Source organism: Ursus arctos, unplaced genomic scaffold (assembly GCF_023065955.2).
Source record: "Ursus arctos isolate Adak ecotype North America unplaced genomic scaffold, UrsArc2.0 scaffold_7, whole genome shotgun sequence".
NCBI lineage: Eukaryota > Metazoa > Chordata > Mammalia > Carnivora > Ursidae > Ursus > Ursus arctos.
In genome coordinates this window covers 2,394,321-2,411,806 of record NW_026623089.1, presented here as the reverse complement: position 1 = coordinate 2,411,806, position 17,486 = coordinate 2,394,321, and the positions used below count along the sequence as shown (strand labels likewise).

Below are 17,486 nucleotides of genomic sequence, written 5' to 3'. Positions count from 1 at the left end.
CCCATCTGCGGTGGTTTCTGTCTCATCTTTGTCCTTGTGGGGCTATTCCTTTATATCTTATTGTCGTTGTCTTGGGCTGGGAGCAGGAAAGAGGAAGCAGCGAGTGTTCGATCTGCTGTGTCTGAGCAGAAGTCCCATGTATCTGAGAAGTGACTCCTTACGTGTGCAGCGCGTGGTGAGCCCACCAAAGGGCAGGCCTATGGACGTGGTTCCCATCTGCATCTTCACCTCCACGTGCTTGGAGAATGGGGGGGAATTTGTGTGACTTCATCACAGCACGGAGTTCAGGGAGTGACACTGTGTATGCCTTTTTTCAGAAAACCCGGAACGTTGGGCTCTCAGGACAGGAGCTGATGTTCCAGCAGCATCGTGGACTGATTTCATCGGGGCCCGGGGAAGACTGTGGAAATGAGCGCTGCAGGGAGGTAAGGAGCCCTCTGTGGGGACCGTGCGGCCTCTGGCTTGTTTCCCAGTGAGCGCACTCCAGACATATCTCTTGGAGTTTGCATCACCATCTGCTTGCGTTTTGAGTCTCAAGTCAAAATGTTTTTCCCCTCCTCATATGCATTTCCAGGTGTTTGTCATTATCTGATACGAAATTCATCCTTGCTTCAAGTCGATATTCTGTTCTGCCCAAAATTCAACACCTCTCTTCTTCCTATTCCTTCCTGTTGTTTAAACTCATATTTTGACCTTAATACCTTATCTTATCAATTTTTAAATAATAAAACAACCCAAGTGGGAATCTTCCTAATTACTTCCTTAAACTTTTATGGGTAACGTATGTGAATTTAGTGAAGCCCCGTGGGTGAGTACCCTGCGCCGTTTCATGGGCTCTGTCCTGTGATGAGCATAATTAATGCCAGAGTCCATAAAAGAGCCGTGTTGTGTGCCTCATAAAACTTGGAGGAGGCATAAAATCCCTCTCGTGCTGTTGGTTGTCATGGTTACTGTTTGGGGAACGCTTTATTATCAATTCCCAACCCCTTCTTTTTCTTACCAGGATAATAATCCGTAGATTTGTGGCTCTCCATTTGCCCCTGGTGTGTATCTTGCTCGCACCGTGTTAAACGCCTGGCCCCGGCACGGGAGCTGGACACAGGGATGCTGGTGGGGGGGGGGGGCGGTGGCTCACCGCGTGGCCATGGGGACGTGGGGGATCAGGCTTGACAGGTAAATGACAGTGCTTGGGGAACCAGTGTTAGACCACAGGTTAGGGATGACTCGACCGAGCAAAAGAGGGAAAGGAGGATTGTGTGTAATCCAAGGCAGCAGGTGGCAGACAGGGCGCTGGGGAAGGGTGAAGAGGTATGCTTTGTGCCCCGAGGAGACCGAGGGCCTTGGTGGACCCCTGGGCGGGGTGTGGGGGGACGGATGCCACCCTGCCCCAAGAGACAATTTCTAGCTGCCTGAGCTTCCCTGTGAAGGGACAGCCCCCAGTGCAGGGAAGGGGTGAAGCAGGGCTGAGTGACCATCTGGGGATGACAGGGAGGCGTCCTTGGGGAGATCCTGGCCTCTCTGATCCCCACCCTGGGCACTGTGAGTGCCTCCTGGCCTGTGCGCGCCTCCCTCTCTTCTCTACGGGCTGCACTTTCCCCCTGGCTGGCCTCTCTCTTCCCAGCGTCCTCCAGAGCCTCTGCTGGAGCAGAACTCTGCTTCATGACCAGCCCCCGATTTGGACGTCGCCCTGCTCCCCAGACTCAGAGTCAAAGCAGGGCCGCTGTCATCCAGGGATCTGCCTGGTCTCCAGCACTAGACCACTGTGCCTCAGGCTTATCCGTTGTGTGACTGGAGCTGCCGGCTGTCGGTGCCTCCGCCGGGACCTCCCAGCTCCTGGTCTCCCCGTGTTACCCGCCCTCGCCTTCTTGCCCGGCCGCCATGTGGCTGAGGGGCTTGGGTTTCTTACCTTTCTTCTTTATCATCTGCGCTCTGCTGGTCACGTTGAGGTTTTGTGCACGTGATCCATAAGCAGAAACACCGCAAAGCTTCTAAAAAAGCCGGGAGGGAAGGGAAGTTTGTCCCTGAAGACCAAGCGTGAGGATGGAATCCAGCTGATCAATCTCTGGCTGTGGGGCCAAACCTCAGGGCCAACTCCCAAGGTGCACGTGCATGTCGACTTGGTCCCAGGGGAGCCAAGTGCCCGGGGCACCAGCACTGTATTCCCGGTTGGCGTCCTCACCTAGGTCAGTGCCTTCTGCCCGAAGGTGGGCAGAACCAGGGGCGGCTGCTTGGCCGCAACCACGGGGGAAGGAAGGCACAGGCTGCGTGGGTTCACAGGTGGGAGTTTGGATCCTGACTCCAGCCCTTAGCAACGCTGGGACCTTGGGCTGGTCCCACTGCCTCTCCGAGCCTCAGGTCACCTGTCAAATGGAGGTCACAGTGATATTTGCCCCATGTGCTATGGTCAGAGATGAAGAGGGTGACGCGTGGCACCGTGCCTGACACACGGCCAGCTCCCAGTGGTTGTTTGCTGCCGTAATTATTGTCGGTGTCAACATGAGAATTGCCCCGTAACTGTGAACGTGCCTTTGCTCTGTGAGTTTGGGTGACGTCAACACTGACGTGTCTTCTGTGTTCTGGAGCAGGAGAGGAGAATAAGGACGCATCATCGCCGTCTTCCTCTGAGGTGTCAGGGAAGGTTAAGGAGACAAGGTTTGGAAAGAGCTTCGAGGTTTCTGCGGAAGGCACATGCTCCTCGTGGTTACTGGTTTTTGGTGGGAGGTGCAGCCTGGAGTTTTCTCTGGAGTGATGCCCATCGCCGTGTGGCTGACATGTCTGCACAGGAGTCAGGGAGAGGTGAGCACACCCTTCGTGCCCAGCTCTTGGATGCATAGCAGGAGCCTGTGGTGCCACCTCCAGGGCAGAGACCCGGAGGGACTCTCCGTCGAGGACACCTCTCAGCCAGAGTAGTTGGGAGGAGAAATGACGAGAAGAGGACGCTGCCCAGGCCGTGGCCTCGGGGCTGTAGCTGGGAACTCCAGAGGCAGTGTGGGGACACCCGGTTTGCGCCGGGCAGGGGCCAGGCCATGTGCAGTAATGCCTGAGTGTCAGGTACTGTCCCTTTATCCTGAGCAGTGTGGTCACCGTGGTGTGGTGACCATTCCCTGTCCTCACGATCCGTTCTGCCGTGTGAGTGGTTCTCTCCCCTCACTGTGGAGTGGAGTGAAACCAGCAGAGACAATGCACAGCAAAGCTGGCTGGCCCGGTGTTTCAAGGCAGGTTTTTGAGTCTCTGGGTATTTGCAGCCTAGTGCAGCGCTGATCAGTGCATTCGCCTTGATAGTATTACCGGGGGCGTTGCAAGTCTGACGGTGCTGTGGACTGAATGTTTGTGTCCCCCCGTGTTCCTGAGTGGAAATCCTAATTCCCAAGGTGAGGGTGTTAGCAGGTGGCGCTTTAGGGGGTGATGAGGTCATGAGGGTGGAGCCCTCGTGAATGGGGTTAATGTCCTTACAACAGAGAGCTCCCTCACCTTCTCTCTGCCATTCGAGGCTGCAGCGAGAAGATGGTCATCAGCAACCCAGAAAAGGCTCCTCAGACCCTGACCGCGCTGGCTCCAGATCTTGGGTTTCCAGCCTCCAGAAGTGTGAGAAATAAATATCTGTTGTTTGCAAGACCCCAGCCCAGGGCAGTTTGTTGTAGTTGCCTGAACTGAGACAGTGATTTTTGAATCATGGAAAGGAGAGTTGGTTATAATCCTGGTAGCTGCCGTGTTTTGCTGTATTTGAGTTCGAAGCACTGTGCTTAGAGTTTTACGGAGATTATCTGTAATCCTCACAACGATCTTGAGGTAGGCGAGGTTCTTCCCAGTGAACGAGGAAATGGAGACCCTTCAAGATGGTTCCATACGCGGTAAGGGGCGGAGCCGCCGTAAGCTGCTCTCAGCTCAGCCCCGACAACTCGCCAGGGATCACAGCAGACAAAATTCCCCAGTTCTGTGAGCCTGAACGTCTTCTGCTGACTAAGCCGTCCTGACCATTAGTGGCCAGGGACACGCGGCCGCTTAGATCAGTAGGGCTTCTCCTGAGAGAACCAGGAGAACGTACCTGTATCTCTCTCTGTGTAGGTGTAGATAGAAAGAAGAAGGGATTTATGACAGGGATTGGCTCACATGGTTATGGAGGCTGAGAAGTCCCGGGGTCTGCAGTCTGCAAGCGGGTGGTGGGACTCAGTCCGAGTTAGGAGGCCGAGGACCAGGAGCACTGACGTCCGAGGGCAGGAGAAGATGGACATCCAGCTCGAGAAGAGAGAGCGAATTCATCCTCCCTCTGCCTTCTCTTCTACTCGGGCCCTCGCCAGATTGGATGAGGCAGCCCACATGGATGAGGGCGCTCGCTGGACTCCGTGACTGAAGGAAATGCTAATCTCTGGCGGAAACACCCTCACAGACACACCCAGAAGGAATGTTTGACCGGCAATCTAGGCGTCCCACGGCCCAGTCAAGTTGACACATAAAACTAACCATCACACCATTCAAACTTAACGTCATAAAATTGAGTAAAATATAAAAATCCAGTTCCTCAGTCACACTAGCCACTTCTCGTGGGATTAAAAGCCACGTGTGGCGAGCAGCTACTGTTTTGAACAGTGTAGACAGACTATCCACTGGTGCAGAAAGTTCAATCAGGCGGCACCAGACGAACTTATGTCATTATCTTAAATGAGTCTGTGGGTGTTTAAATTCTTTGAGATGGCGGTTCTTTAAAAGAAGTAGGCCGAGGATGTCTGAGTGCCGTGGGCTGGGCCAGCTCTCAGTGGCTGACTCTTCTGAGGCCTCTGCCCCGGGCTGGCTGTGTCTGATACTCCCGTGTCCTTCCCACGGGTCCCTGGGCTCAGGCTGCACACTGTCTGTTTGCCCCCGTGCTCATCTTCGCGTCCAGGCCTTGGGGTCAGTCCCGCGCAGACTGGGAAGTGATGTAAACTTCTGATTTAAATTCGGTTTCATGAAATGCAGTCCAACACCAATAGAAACAGAGTCAGTGCTTCTGTGTCCCTACAGTTGAGGCGTGGTGGCTCAAAGCAGCGCGTGTTCATGGTCTTGTAGTTCTGAGACCGGAAGTCTGGAACCAGCTTTGCTGGACTGAAGCAAGGTGTTGGCAGGGCCGCCCTGTCCCCAGAGCTGCTAGGGGAGAATACTTTCCAGCTTCGAGAACTGTACTCCTTTCTGGCCTTGGCGCACGTCCCCTCCTTCCTCTTCCGAACCAGCAGCATGGTGTGTTGCGTCATGTGACATGTGACCCTCTTCTGTGTCAGTCTCCTCGGCTTCCGACTTACGAGGACCCTGGTGATGGTATTTACGGCCCACCTGGATGACCCAGAATGATCACTCCATCTCAAGGCCTTTAACTTAATCTCGTCTGCAGAGTCTCTTTTGCCGTATGAAGAAACATTCACCGGTTCTGGAGAGTAAGACCTGGACGTCTTTGGGGACCGTTACTGAGCTGATCACAGGTCATAGAAAGAGCTCCCTGGTGAGCTGTTTAGAGTGGTTTAGAGCAGTTTAGACGTCTGCTGTCTAACAAACCACCCCAAATGTCATAGCTGAACTAAACTATTTTTTATTTCTCATGCGTCTGCGGGTCAATGGGGTGGTTTTGCTCTTCCTGGGCCAGGTTTGGCTGGTCTTAGTTGGGCTTGCTCGTGTGTCCGTGATCAGCTGGCGGGTTGGTGGGACTAGAACAGCCTTGGCTGGGACAGCCCACCCCCTGTGATTCTAGGTCACGTCCCTCCAATTCTCCAGCCCACGTATCCTCAGGCTGATGTGGCCTGGAGATCATGGTGATTGTAGGGAAGCAAGAGAGGGAGCAGAGTCACATGAGCCCTTCGTGACCTTCTTCCTGATGTCAACTTTGTTACTATCCCCATGGTCCAAGCAAGTCAGGTGGGCCAGGACCAGAATGAAGGAGACTACAAAGTTATGGGGCAAAGGTGAGGATACAGGGAGACCCTTAATGAGAGACATTGATTCAACCTGCCACTTTGGGCATTGGAGTTGGGGGAGGGGGGCTTTGAGTTGCTTGCTGTGTGATTTCGGGCAAGTTACCTATCCTCTCTGAGTCTCCATTTCACCTTTAAACAGGGTACTAAACGCGTATAATAGAGGTGTTGTGAGGATTGTGTGAAATTATGTATTCAGAATGCGCAGCCAGATTCTAGGAATGTGGTTAAGTCCATATTAGCTGCTGTTCCTCCCGAGGTAATTGTTGTGATAATGGTAGCAATTATTATTTTATTTGTGGTCGCCATTGGGGCCGTTTTGTGTCCCATGTCACAGCTCTCTGTCCCGTCTCCTTGTGAGGGGAGAGGGCCCATCAGACTCTGAACTCAGGGAGCTTCCACCTGAAATTTTCATGCAATCCCACCCCAAGCAGAGGCAAACGGAGATTCGTGCACAGAGCAGTGTAAATGAGTTTGTGCAGCTCTAAAAAAGTGTGAGTGTACTTTGTCTTTAAGATGAAATCTAATTTTGTTCTTCATGCTTCAAAGTGGAATTAGTGTGATTTTAATAGCAAATTTGTAATTGGCTTTAACTATTATTTTTTAAAAAGTGGTTACTTTTCATGTTGACATGTAAAGTGGAAATCCGTAAAGTCAGGCTTAAAGAGTGACAGGACTTGAGTTTCCTGTCCTTGGGCAAGCAGCTGCCAGTTAAAAACAAAGGGGAGGTGTGACGAAGTTGGAAGCTGCCCAGAGTTTAAATGAGCAGAACAAAAATCTTGTGGATCATGAAGGTTTTTGAGCTTCAATTTAGCATTAAATTACTCAGATGAAATATCCAAAATAAAGAGGCTTTTTTTAGGGGGGAGGTGGAATTTTATTGCCTCCAAACTCAGAGAAAAGTAGGATGAATATGCATGAAACTGATGAGAGAGCCACAGTTCGGGTTTTAATTTCCCAACCACTAAGTGTTTTCAAAACAGTATTTCTGAAAAATGATTTTAGTTTAATGGTATTGGTGCTGGTACTGCTGCTGTTGCAAAAACACCCTCTATTTTGTAATTGCCTGTGGATTCAGTTTGCTCTGGACTCTGACGTATTGCAGAGCAGACACATCTCCCTTCTCTTGACATGTCTCCCCTCACCCTCAAGGGCTTCCTCCAGAAAGCCTGAAAGTACTTCTTGACAACCTTAAATCACTTATTTCTGTGACACATGGGCTTGATGGTTTCCAAGAGAAATACTTGGAAATACAAATGCTTCCCCGAAATCCCCCAAATCCATGGTTTTGCCATGTCTTTACCAAGAGTGACAGGCGATGCACTTGTGCTCATGGTCTCAGATATCGGGGTGCTCGACTCTTGGATTCATCCCTGGAAAAAGAGGAATCCTAATGTCAAGACGGTTTATTTTTAACAATGACAAGTGTTGGCTATTTCTAATGTAGCTATTCTGATCTTTGAAGTCTGGAAGGCTGAGTGGCTGTCGATTGATATTGAATGCTGACCCCTGTTCATGTCCTGGCTTTATTGAGAAATAATTGACACATAACACTGTATAAATTTAAGGTGTGCGGTGTATTGATTGACACACACGTATCGCCAAGACGATCGCCACTTAGCTTTAGCTAATGCCCGTGTCACGTCACATGGGTACCATTTTCTTTCGTTGTGAGAGCACTTCACATTTACTCTCTTAGCAATTTCCAAGTAGATAACACAATATTTTAAACTATAATCGCCATGCTGTACATGAGATCCCCGGTGCTTATGCATCTTATAGCTGGAAGTTTGGACCAACGTTCGCCTGCTGCCAGCCCCTGATAAGCACCATTCTAGTCACTGTTTCTATGATTTCACTTTTTAAGTTTCTACACATAAGTGACATCATACAGTATTGTCTTCCTCTGTCTGACTCATGCTGGGCTGGTTCCTCGACCTCTGAGCCTTGGTCTTCTGGGCTGTAAGGTGGTGGGGAGAATGGTCCCAGCTCCGTAGGTGCGTCAGGGTTGGCTGCAGAGAGGCCAGGCTGAAAGCGTGCTGACAGTGAAGCAGGACCGGGGCACAGGGTTACTCCTACTGTGCTTTCCTCAGTCGTCCTGACACCTCCTCCAACAGCACCTGGCCAGGTAAGCACTGAGGAAATGCTGAAACGTGTTCTATTTTTAAAGCCAGTTGCTCGAGGGGGCGCGTGGGTGGCTCAGTCGGTTAGGCATCTGCCTTTCAGCTCAGGTCATGATCCCAGGGTCCTGGAATTGAGTTCTGCGTTGGGCTCCCTGCTCAGCGGGGAGCCTGCTTCTCCCTCTGCCTGCTGCTCCCTTTGCTTGCGCTCACCTTCTCTGTCTCTATAAAAGAAATAAATAAAATCTTAAAAAACAAAAAAGCCGGTTGCTTGACATTCTGTGTTTGTTAACAAGCAAATTCGGACTTTCATTTGATGTTAACTCCACTTTAAACGAAAGCAGACTGTGTCTGTTTTCCTAACTCTGAACACATTATATCTCATTTTCTAATAGATTTGATGTTCTGAACATATTTTATGCTGTTACACATTTTGTACTTTTACATAATTAGGAAGGTGATTGCTCTGTTAATTTAAAGCAAATTTAGTAGGAGCCAACTGCACAGTTTGATGGAGGCCCCCCCCCCCCCCGCCCCGCTTGAGTCCCCAAGGTTACCTGTTGCATGTGGGTGGGACCCGGTCTTGCATACACAGTGTCTGGCCCAGGGTCTGTCATGTAGAAATTGCTTAATATGTTTGCTGATTGGCTAAAAAAGAAGCTGCAAATCACATCCTTCAGTGATGAGAAGGAACCCTCTGGACCCTGTCAGAGAGGATGCACTTTGAGCACGGTGCACATTCCCCATGGAGGGTCCTGGGCTCCTGACGCAGGTGCTAAGACATTTAACTCGCAGGAAGGGGAAGCAGGTTTGGGCAGAGGGAGGAGCGGAGCTGCACCTGAGCCCTCCTGGCAGGGAGCACCGAAGCAGTATCACCCGTCAGAGGTGTCCTGCTTCGGGCTGACATGGCCTAGGCCCTGGATGCTGGCTTCTCCAGGAAGGGTGTGCTGGTGAATGTTTAACCGTTTGGGGGGAGAAAACCACCCATGCATTTGTAGCATTTGCCAATTCCCATGGTGTAAATACTACCAGGGCTGATTTCTAGCTACCAGTGTGCCTGTCTCTGACCACAGATTTGAGAAGAGATGTATACATTTGGTTCCCACGGGCCAGAGCGAGCTTGCCCTGGCGTCCAACCGACAGGTGGGGCCTCAGGCAGGCGGCTCTCTGCAGCTGAGGCAGGCTCAGGGGAGCCGGCCGCTGGAGCCTGGGTGCTGACCTCAATCTCCACAGCTGGGCAGGTCCTTCCAGAAGGGGAATCCGCACATCACCACCACCACCATGGTTTCCCCCTTGTGTATCTTGGATGCACTTCTCCATATGCATGGGGGAGCAGCTACTGCAGGATTCCAGAGGGCCTTTTTTTCTTGGAAGAGGGAGGTGGGTGGGATCAATAACAGTGTCTGGCATAGCACTTGGTCTCAGGGCCCTGACGAGCTCATTGTCTCTCTTGTTCAGTGCCCATTCTAGAAGGTTCTGGCTTTCAGTGGGCATGTATGCTTGCTTCATGCTTTGTACGGTGCACGGCCAGACCTCTGTCCTGAGGGGTCTGAGCCCTGGTCACCATGCCCTCCCCGAGACATGGGAGCTGCATTTGTCCATTTAGTATGACAGTCCTTCTCCATTGTGGTGGAGTGTCCTCCCAGGGGTCCACAGGAGGGGACACATGTTGATCTTCTTATCCGTGAGGACATTCAGTGTCAAGACTCCCCTCCACCCTTCCAAAGAGGTGACGTCACTGCTCTTTCCTGCGATCTGCCAAATGCAAACCCGTTCTACTGTTCGCAGCACCACAGTTCCTTCCATTCATCTGACCTCCTGGCTCATCGCCTCCTGCCATGAATGATGCTGCCTGTTGCCCAACTTCCAATTCACCCTCCAGATTTCAAGAGTTCTCTATCACTTTAGAATAATTTGTTACACCATCTTGAAAGCAGCTGGCAAAGAGGTTTTTCCAAGAATGGACTAAACACAGGTCCTTTTTTGGATGTGCAAATTTGACCCCTTTGGTGAAATACCATTTACATGGTCTAGATACACATCATATGTGACCTTTTTCTTCCGAAGGAAACTTTTGGGAACCACATTGAGTTTTCATAAGAAATATGGTTTTTCTCCATAAGAGCTTGTCTTTTGTATTGGGCAAAAAATATCCACCCATCCTTGAAGAGGACAGAAAAAGCTGCACCATCGTGCAGAACCTCTGGAGAAAGCACCAACTCCTGAAAGCAGAATTCCAGGGAACACATTGTCCACACAAGGATCTGCAAGAGCTTGTGGAACTTTTAAATGCAAATATAGTGGAATTGATGGTTTTTTGAAAATGTATAACATGACGAGTGAGTGCTGTCAGTGCAGCGTAATTACCTGAATCCTGTGGGAGCAAGAATCCCTTTGATGAGAACTGACTGTGCTCGAATGAAAGGAAGCCCGCCTGTGAACACGCCGTGGAGGAACACATGCCCATTCTTGCCCGGCTTTTCATGATGTCAGCGGTCCTTTAACAAAACTCCCAAACGTGTTCTCCCTCCCAACCACAGAGAATGTGACCATGTACCGTCGCTCAAGAATCATACCGAGTTTCATTAGGTTCACTTCGGATTCTTACTTGGGAACCAACCTTAAGAGTGGTTTGGGCTCAAGTATATTTCTTTGTGATTACTTCATCTTAGGTTAATTTGGACTATCATCTGAAAGATGCATGTTTTCATGGGGGGAGATAGTGTTATTTTTAGATCATTCAAATTCGACAAAACATGACTTCTAAAGAGATGTTGGTGAGCTTGAGCCTTTGGGTGCTGATGTTCAAACTGCTTTATGTTCTGGTTTCCATTCCCTTGAAGGCTTCAAGGAAGTCCTTGGTCTTTGTAGATGCACTGGCCAGTGGAGATGAAAGTTTGGACTTCCGGGAATGGTTTTCCCACCGTGGTGTCTGGTACCCTTAGGAGCCCCTGGCATCCAGATGGACCATGCTGCCCCTGACTTCATGATCATGGGATTGGTCGTGACGCTGCTGTGTGTCCGCCATCCTTACTTGGCATGCCTGTGGGTCCACTCGTGGTTTCCGTGTGCCATTACCATGTCTTCTTTGCCTGAAACAAAAATATATCCCCTGGCACAGAAGAACACATTCCCCATCCCCCCTTGCTCTTCAGGAAGGAGGCTTCACATTTTCACATGGTCTCCACGCTAGGAGTTGGGTTAGAGGCATCTCAAAGACAGATTCCAACTGCCATGGGGTCCCTGGGCACGGCTGTTCTCCCAGATCATAGCTCTCTGCCCTTTGAACCTTCAAGGTCTTTTGTTGATAGGAAAAGGATTTTGCCAAACATGGCTTTTTTCTTTAAATCCTGAGGCTTTCAATTTAATAGCTTCTTGTTTGTAAATCCGTCAGCTCCTGAAGAAAGAGGTCAATCACTGAGCCATGCAACTCCATCTTTTACTCAATAACAAAATCCATATATATTGGGTTTTCCAGGGTCCCAAAGGGAATCATTATTGTAATAATCATTTAAAGGCATGTCTTTGCAGCGTTTTCCCAGAAATGGGATGTCGGACCTATACCTCCTGTATTGGTTTTCCAGGGCTGCTGTAACCAGCGACCGCATACCGGGGGCCTGAAGCCACAGAAATGTTTTCTCTTACAATTCTGGAGTCCTGAAGTCCAAAATCAAGGTGTCCGCGTGGCTGTGCTCGCTCCAGAGGCTCTAACAGGGAACTCTTCCTTGCCTCTTCTGCTTCTGGTGGTTCCAGGCAGTCCTCAGCATTTCTTGGTTTGTAGACGCGTCATTCCAACCTCTGCCTCTGTCTTCACATGGCCTTCCTCCTGGTGTCTGTGCCCTCTCTTCTTCTGTCTCTTATAAGGACACTCGTTGTTGGACGTAAGGGCCACCCTAAACCCAGGATGATCTCACTTTGAGATCTTTAATCCTTTATATCAGCAAAGATCCTTTTTCTACATAAGGTCACATTCACGGGTTCTGGGGTTAGGACATGACATACCTTCTTGGGACCACCATTCAACGTCTAGACCTCCTTTGTGTTTTGTGATAGGAACATACGCCCTGTGGATGGTGCAGGCCACTCAGGGGCTTCCTGCGTCTGTAGCTGTTCTTCCTGCTTTTCCAGGGACTCCCCATAATCTGAGTTTCTGGGGCCACTGTGCTCTCTGCTCAAGTTCTCACCACCATTTCATCCAGAGACTTTTAATCTCCTGCCTTTCTTTAATGGGCCCATTTCCTTTTTAAAGTAGACCTTCTCCACACTTGAAAGTAACAGCCACGTGAATACATGGCTGATATTGAGCCCACTGCATTCTCCACGACAGATGCCAGCTCACCTTGTGAATATTGGGACAGAGAAACAAAAACAGCTAGAAAGCATCTGGATGAGAACTGGAAACATGGGTTTGGATATGGACCTAAAGCTTCTTTCACAGATATTAGGCTAATATTTACCTTAAATTATAAGGATGGGAAAACCATGTAATATGTTTGCTCATGCTTGAAGAGGGGTTGGGGATCAGCCTTCTCCTTTTGGGGTGTGTTTGTTCATCGGCACTAATTTTATGATCCAAATAGAAACTGCTTTCTTCTACAGTAACTCACTGCTGCTTGAAAGGCAAACCCCTGACCCAGTCCTTGCACACCTCCAGCCAGTGTCTTAAGCGTTGGGATGCACCCCATTTCTGGTCCCCGTGCCCTACACCTTCCATTGAGAGGCATCCTCCGAGAGCTCTGGACAGATGTAGGTCGTGAGGCTGTGTCTGTGCTCCCTGGTCTTGCCCGACCACTAGATGGATGTGTGGCACATGCCGTGGTCGGCTCTGCCTCCCTGAGTCAGGCTGGAGCAGTGACTCTCCTCCCAGGGGCTCCCTGTAGAAAAACCTGCACGTAGCTCTGGGAAGCTCTCATTTTCCCTTGCGTTTAAGGGGGGGTTTTAAGGCAATAATCCCGCTTCTAGGAATTCATCCTAGGGAGTATTTATATTTAGAAATATATGCACAAAGTTACTCATTTGCCATAATCTGGATGTCCCTCAGCGGGACAGGGGTGATGTAAGTTAGCGCACACACGTAGAGAGCAGGTCCACAGCCTTTCGGAGGATGGAGCTGGATCTTGAAGGAGCACCTATGGCCCCAAGAGGCAGGGGAGGGTCGTGGCCGAGAGTCGTGGCCGTGGACCTAGAGCACCTGCACTCACACCTGAGCGCTGTCACCTGCTGTCCGTGGCCTTGGGTGGATTACCAGGTGCTCCGGGCTCCGCTTCCTCCTCCGTGAAGTGGGAGGGTCCCAGGGCTTGCGTCGTAGGGGGGCCTGAGGGTTAAATGAGTTCACGAAGGCAGAACGCTCAGAACTGGGAGGGAGTGCTCGGCAGGGAGGAACTCACGAGGATTAGCCATTGTTTCAGACGTGCCCTTAAGTGAATAAAACGTGGTGCCCATGAGGATCCTAATTTTTGTTGTATACGTGCTGCAATCGGTGCCGGTGCGTTAACACATTTGTGGGAGGAGCTTGGGATTTCTGGTGATTTTATGAAGTCATTTGTTCCATCAGGGCCTTGATTTTGCTGTTCTGCTTCGGATTCTTTCACCCGTTCAGTGACTGAACAAATACCCACTGGGCGGGCCATGGCAGTGGAGAGCAGAGGGTCAGTGAAGTCACAGACACGATGCCTCCTGAGGGAGGAGCTGGAATTGCACAGGCATGTAATTAATCACTCAAATCACAAGTGTGGTGAGAGCCAGGGAGGGTGGTACAGCTGCCTCCTCGTGGGGCCTGGAGGTCCCTGGAAGTCGTCCTGCTGGGCTGATCTCTGGAGGATGAGCCGGGATTCCCGGGGGTGGGTGTGGGGGGGTATTCTGGCAAAGAGGGCAGCAGCTAGGAAGGCCTGGGAGCTGGGAGGGGAGCTGGTGGCAGAGGAGATCCTTTATGGAAGCAAAGAGCCTTGTAGAAAACAACCAGCCCCATAAAGGCTTTAGACAGTGGGGAGATGTGATTGAATGCAGGGTTTAGAAACATCCCCCCAGCTGCCCAGTGGAGAGTGGGCTAGTTGAGCTCCCAGCCGCAGAGACATCCTGGGGAGAGGTGAGGGTGGCTGGAATGGGGGGCTCTGGACATGGGGATGAATTGATTGCCTTGAAAGACAATCTAATTTAAATTCAGAGAATCTCCCAGTTTAACCTCATTAAAAAGGAATGAAATTCAACACAGGAGAGCTTGGTAAATTAACACATGAATTGCTGGGAACACAAGTAGTCTGGATTAAAACCTTTTTAAAAGCAAATAAATATCCAGTGGAACAGGACGCACTGCCTGGCTCACTTAGCGGGAGGCTGTACCTGGGGGGCCCCAGGGCCAGGGAGCGGCCAGCTAGGCTGTGCACTCCTCCATGCTCTGTTCCCTGGGACACCGGGGTGGGCTCAGATGCCCAGGTCTGAGACAAAGGCTGGCCGCCTTCCCAATCTGGCACTGCCAGCAGGGAGGGCTGGCTGGATTTGAAGGGAATGAAAAACAGGGAGCTTGGCAGGCTTTTCTGAAGGCTGGGCCTCCAAGGCCGGTGTGCCACCAGGGTTCGGGCCTGAGGCCTGGGGATGCCTGACCCTAGCAGCTCTCACTGTGAAAGTGACAGGCCGAGGCCACCGGTGATCCCCCCATCTGTCAGCGGGGGACGGACAGCTGCCCAAAGTAAGGCTCTGGCAGGGCCGCCTACCTGGGCATCCCCTCAGTGACCATCGATTAGCAGCAGGAAGGAGGGGCCATGAGGTCATTTCCTCTGGCCCTTCTCCCGCCTCTGAAGGGAGACCCAGGTGCTTTGGTGGTCAGGGTGTTTGGCTTCCTCTGTGGCCGTGTCCACGTGAGGCTGTTAGAATGCTCGAAGGAAATGTTCTGTGTCATGTGCATCGCAGCCCTGGCTTTCAGCCTGATGGGTCTGCAGCGAGCAGGCTTGCAGGCGCTCGGTCTGGTGCCCCGTTTTCCCTGCATGGACAGCCCAGGCTCTGTGCTCAGCTGCGGTGGTGCCGGGCGTGGTGGCTCCTGGGTGCCTCGCCTGGGCTGTGGAACCAGAACAGGAAACCAGCCTCTGCCGTGACGTCCTCCACAGGACAGAGACACCGAGGCCTCTGGGCTTCCAGTAGCACGTGTTCAGCAGGACATCAGAAAGTTCTAGGACCCAAGCTGTCTCTGCAACCCACTGACTCAGGCAGAAGTGGGCTCTTCCCTGGTGACCAGGTGGAAACAGGGCGTGACCTCAGCTAATTCTGGAACCTGGGAGGAGGGCGGATTCATGGATCTGTTGCACATCACTGAGGGTGATGGGGTGGGTAACACAGGCCTGGAGATGCTGGAGACCCAAGTTTGGTTTCACACGTGAAGTTCCCGTGTGGAAACCGCCACAGCACAGGACCAGTGTGGGAGCTTGGAATCAGGGTGGGGCTGTGGCTGGGTGGTCACTGTGTGCGGCAGTGGGCCGGCTTCTCTGCCTCAGTTTGAACACTGTCTCAGGTGGCATATGATGCAATCCGGCCAGCCCCAGCAGTAAACAGATGTATGGGCTCACGTGTCTGGACAGGCCTGGGGCCCACGCTGCTGGGACAGTCCCAGGATCAGAGGCCCTGCTCACACTCAGCTCTGCTCCTGGAGCGGCCTCCCTCCTCGGGGCAGAAAGGGCCACTTCACCTTCTTGTTCTCATTTCCCTGGAGAGACCAAGGGACTGAGTCTCCTTGGCCATGGTCAGCCTGTCCCATGACCTGGGCTGACTGAGCCCTACACCAAGCACCAAGCCCAAAAACGCGGGCTCTGCGGGTGAGTTCCAGGCCTGGAGCTGGAGTCTCTTGGAAGTATGTGGGGTGGGAGTGGCAATGGGGGAGAGTTGGTCTGCTCATCATCCCCACCGTGTCACCAGCATTTGGGTATTTTAAATCCCTCTCTCTAGGTACCTCTTCTTTTTCTTCAAATCAGTACGTTTTCATTGCTGAAATTTCTGAATAGAGTCATTTACAGCACCGTGGCTTTTACAACTGTAATTGCCAAAGAAAGCCCTGGGCGGGAAAGGGCATTTGTTGGCTCTTGTAAACGGACCTGCAGAATGAGAATGTGGTTTTCCTGTCAATGATGGATGTGATGCTGTCCTGCTGTCGCGACTGGTGGCCCCGTGGCTGTGGTTTTGGGTGTAGAAGACGCTGCCCTCTGTGCAGCCCTCACTCCCAGCTGGGCCGCTGTGGCCCTCGCCCTCCCGGGAAGTCCCACGTGGAGGCCCCTGGGACGGGGGCCGGTGGAAGGGCTCACTGGGCCTTGGAGAGGACCCTCCTCCATAGGGGAGGGGTCAGAGGTGCGTCCCACTGTCGGCAGGCATGCGTGTGTACACACACACACACACACACACACCTTGGCAAACAGAAACAGCCCCATTGCTCAGCAAGTCTGTGCAGAGTGCCGTCTCCTGCTCCTGCCGGCACAGAGCCGCAATCCCATTGGTGCCATTGTTGTGGCACTGATTTCTTTTAAAGACATTCGTGCCGACAAGCATACTTGCAGTTTCTGGACATAATATTTGGTTCTAGAGACCGTCCTTCCATTGAGTTAGTGCGGCACCTAACAGGAGAGCATCTCGTGAGAAGGGCCAAGGGCTCTGTTTTCATACCGACACCCAGTTGTTGCAACAGTTTCTTGTAAACACTCCTTCCTACGTTATGCTGCGTCTGTGCCTTTGTTGAATCTGTTCTCTCTGTTCTGTTGCACTGATGGATTGGTTGGTGCTTTATGCCGATGTCGCGCTGCCTTGAGGACTGTAGCCTTGTCGTAAGTCTTGAAGTCAGGGACTGTAGTCCTCCACATTATTCTTCTTTTCTGAAATTGCTTTGGCAGTTTTAGGTAGTTTGCATTTCCATACAAATTTTAGAACCAGCTTATGAATTTCTACATAAAAGCCAGCTGTGCTTTTGATTGGGATTATGTTAAATTTATAGAGAAATTTTGGAGGAATTGACATCCTAACAATATTGAGTCTTCAAAGAAGCCAGGAGCGTGGGATGCCTCTTCATTTATTTCGGTCTGATTTAATGTCTCTCAGTAATATTTTATGGCTTCTAGTGAACAGGTATTGCGTGTGTTTATTGAATTTTTACCAAGGAGTTTGTTTTTTGATTCTACTGCAAGAGGAATTCTAAAAATTTCATTTTTCAATTGTTTGTTGCTAGGATATAAAATTACAATCTATTTTAACTGTGACCTTATTAGTTCTAATAGTTGTTTCATAAATTCCTTAGCATTTTCTATGTGAACAGTATGGTTATGTGCAGATGGATAATATTACTGGTTGTTTTCTAATCTCTGTTTGTTTGCTTTCTCTTGCCGTATTAGAATGGTGAGAACTTCCAGTGTAATATGGAGAGCAAGTAAGGAGAGCAGACTTCATCACATCAGTATTCAGA

General features: G+C 50.9%; 1 long non-coding RNA gene across 2 annotated transcripts in view; it reads left to right on the top strand.

Annotated features, from left to right (window-relative positions):
• The window catches only part of LOC130543039 (uncharacterized), a 415,403-nt gene that overhangs the window by 61,517 nt on the left and 336,400 nt on the right, over positions 1-17,486 (top strand). For both annotated transcript variants that reach the window (XR_008958058.1, XR_008958057.1), the window contains exon 2: positions 318-425. This is a non-coding gene — a long non-coding RNA (uncharacterized LOC130543039). The remainder of the gene's footprint in view (positions 1-317; positions 426-17,486) is intronic.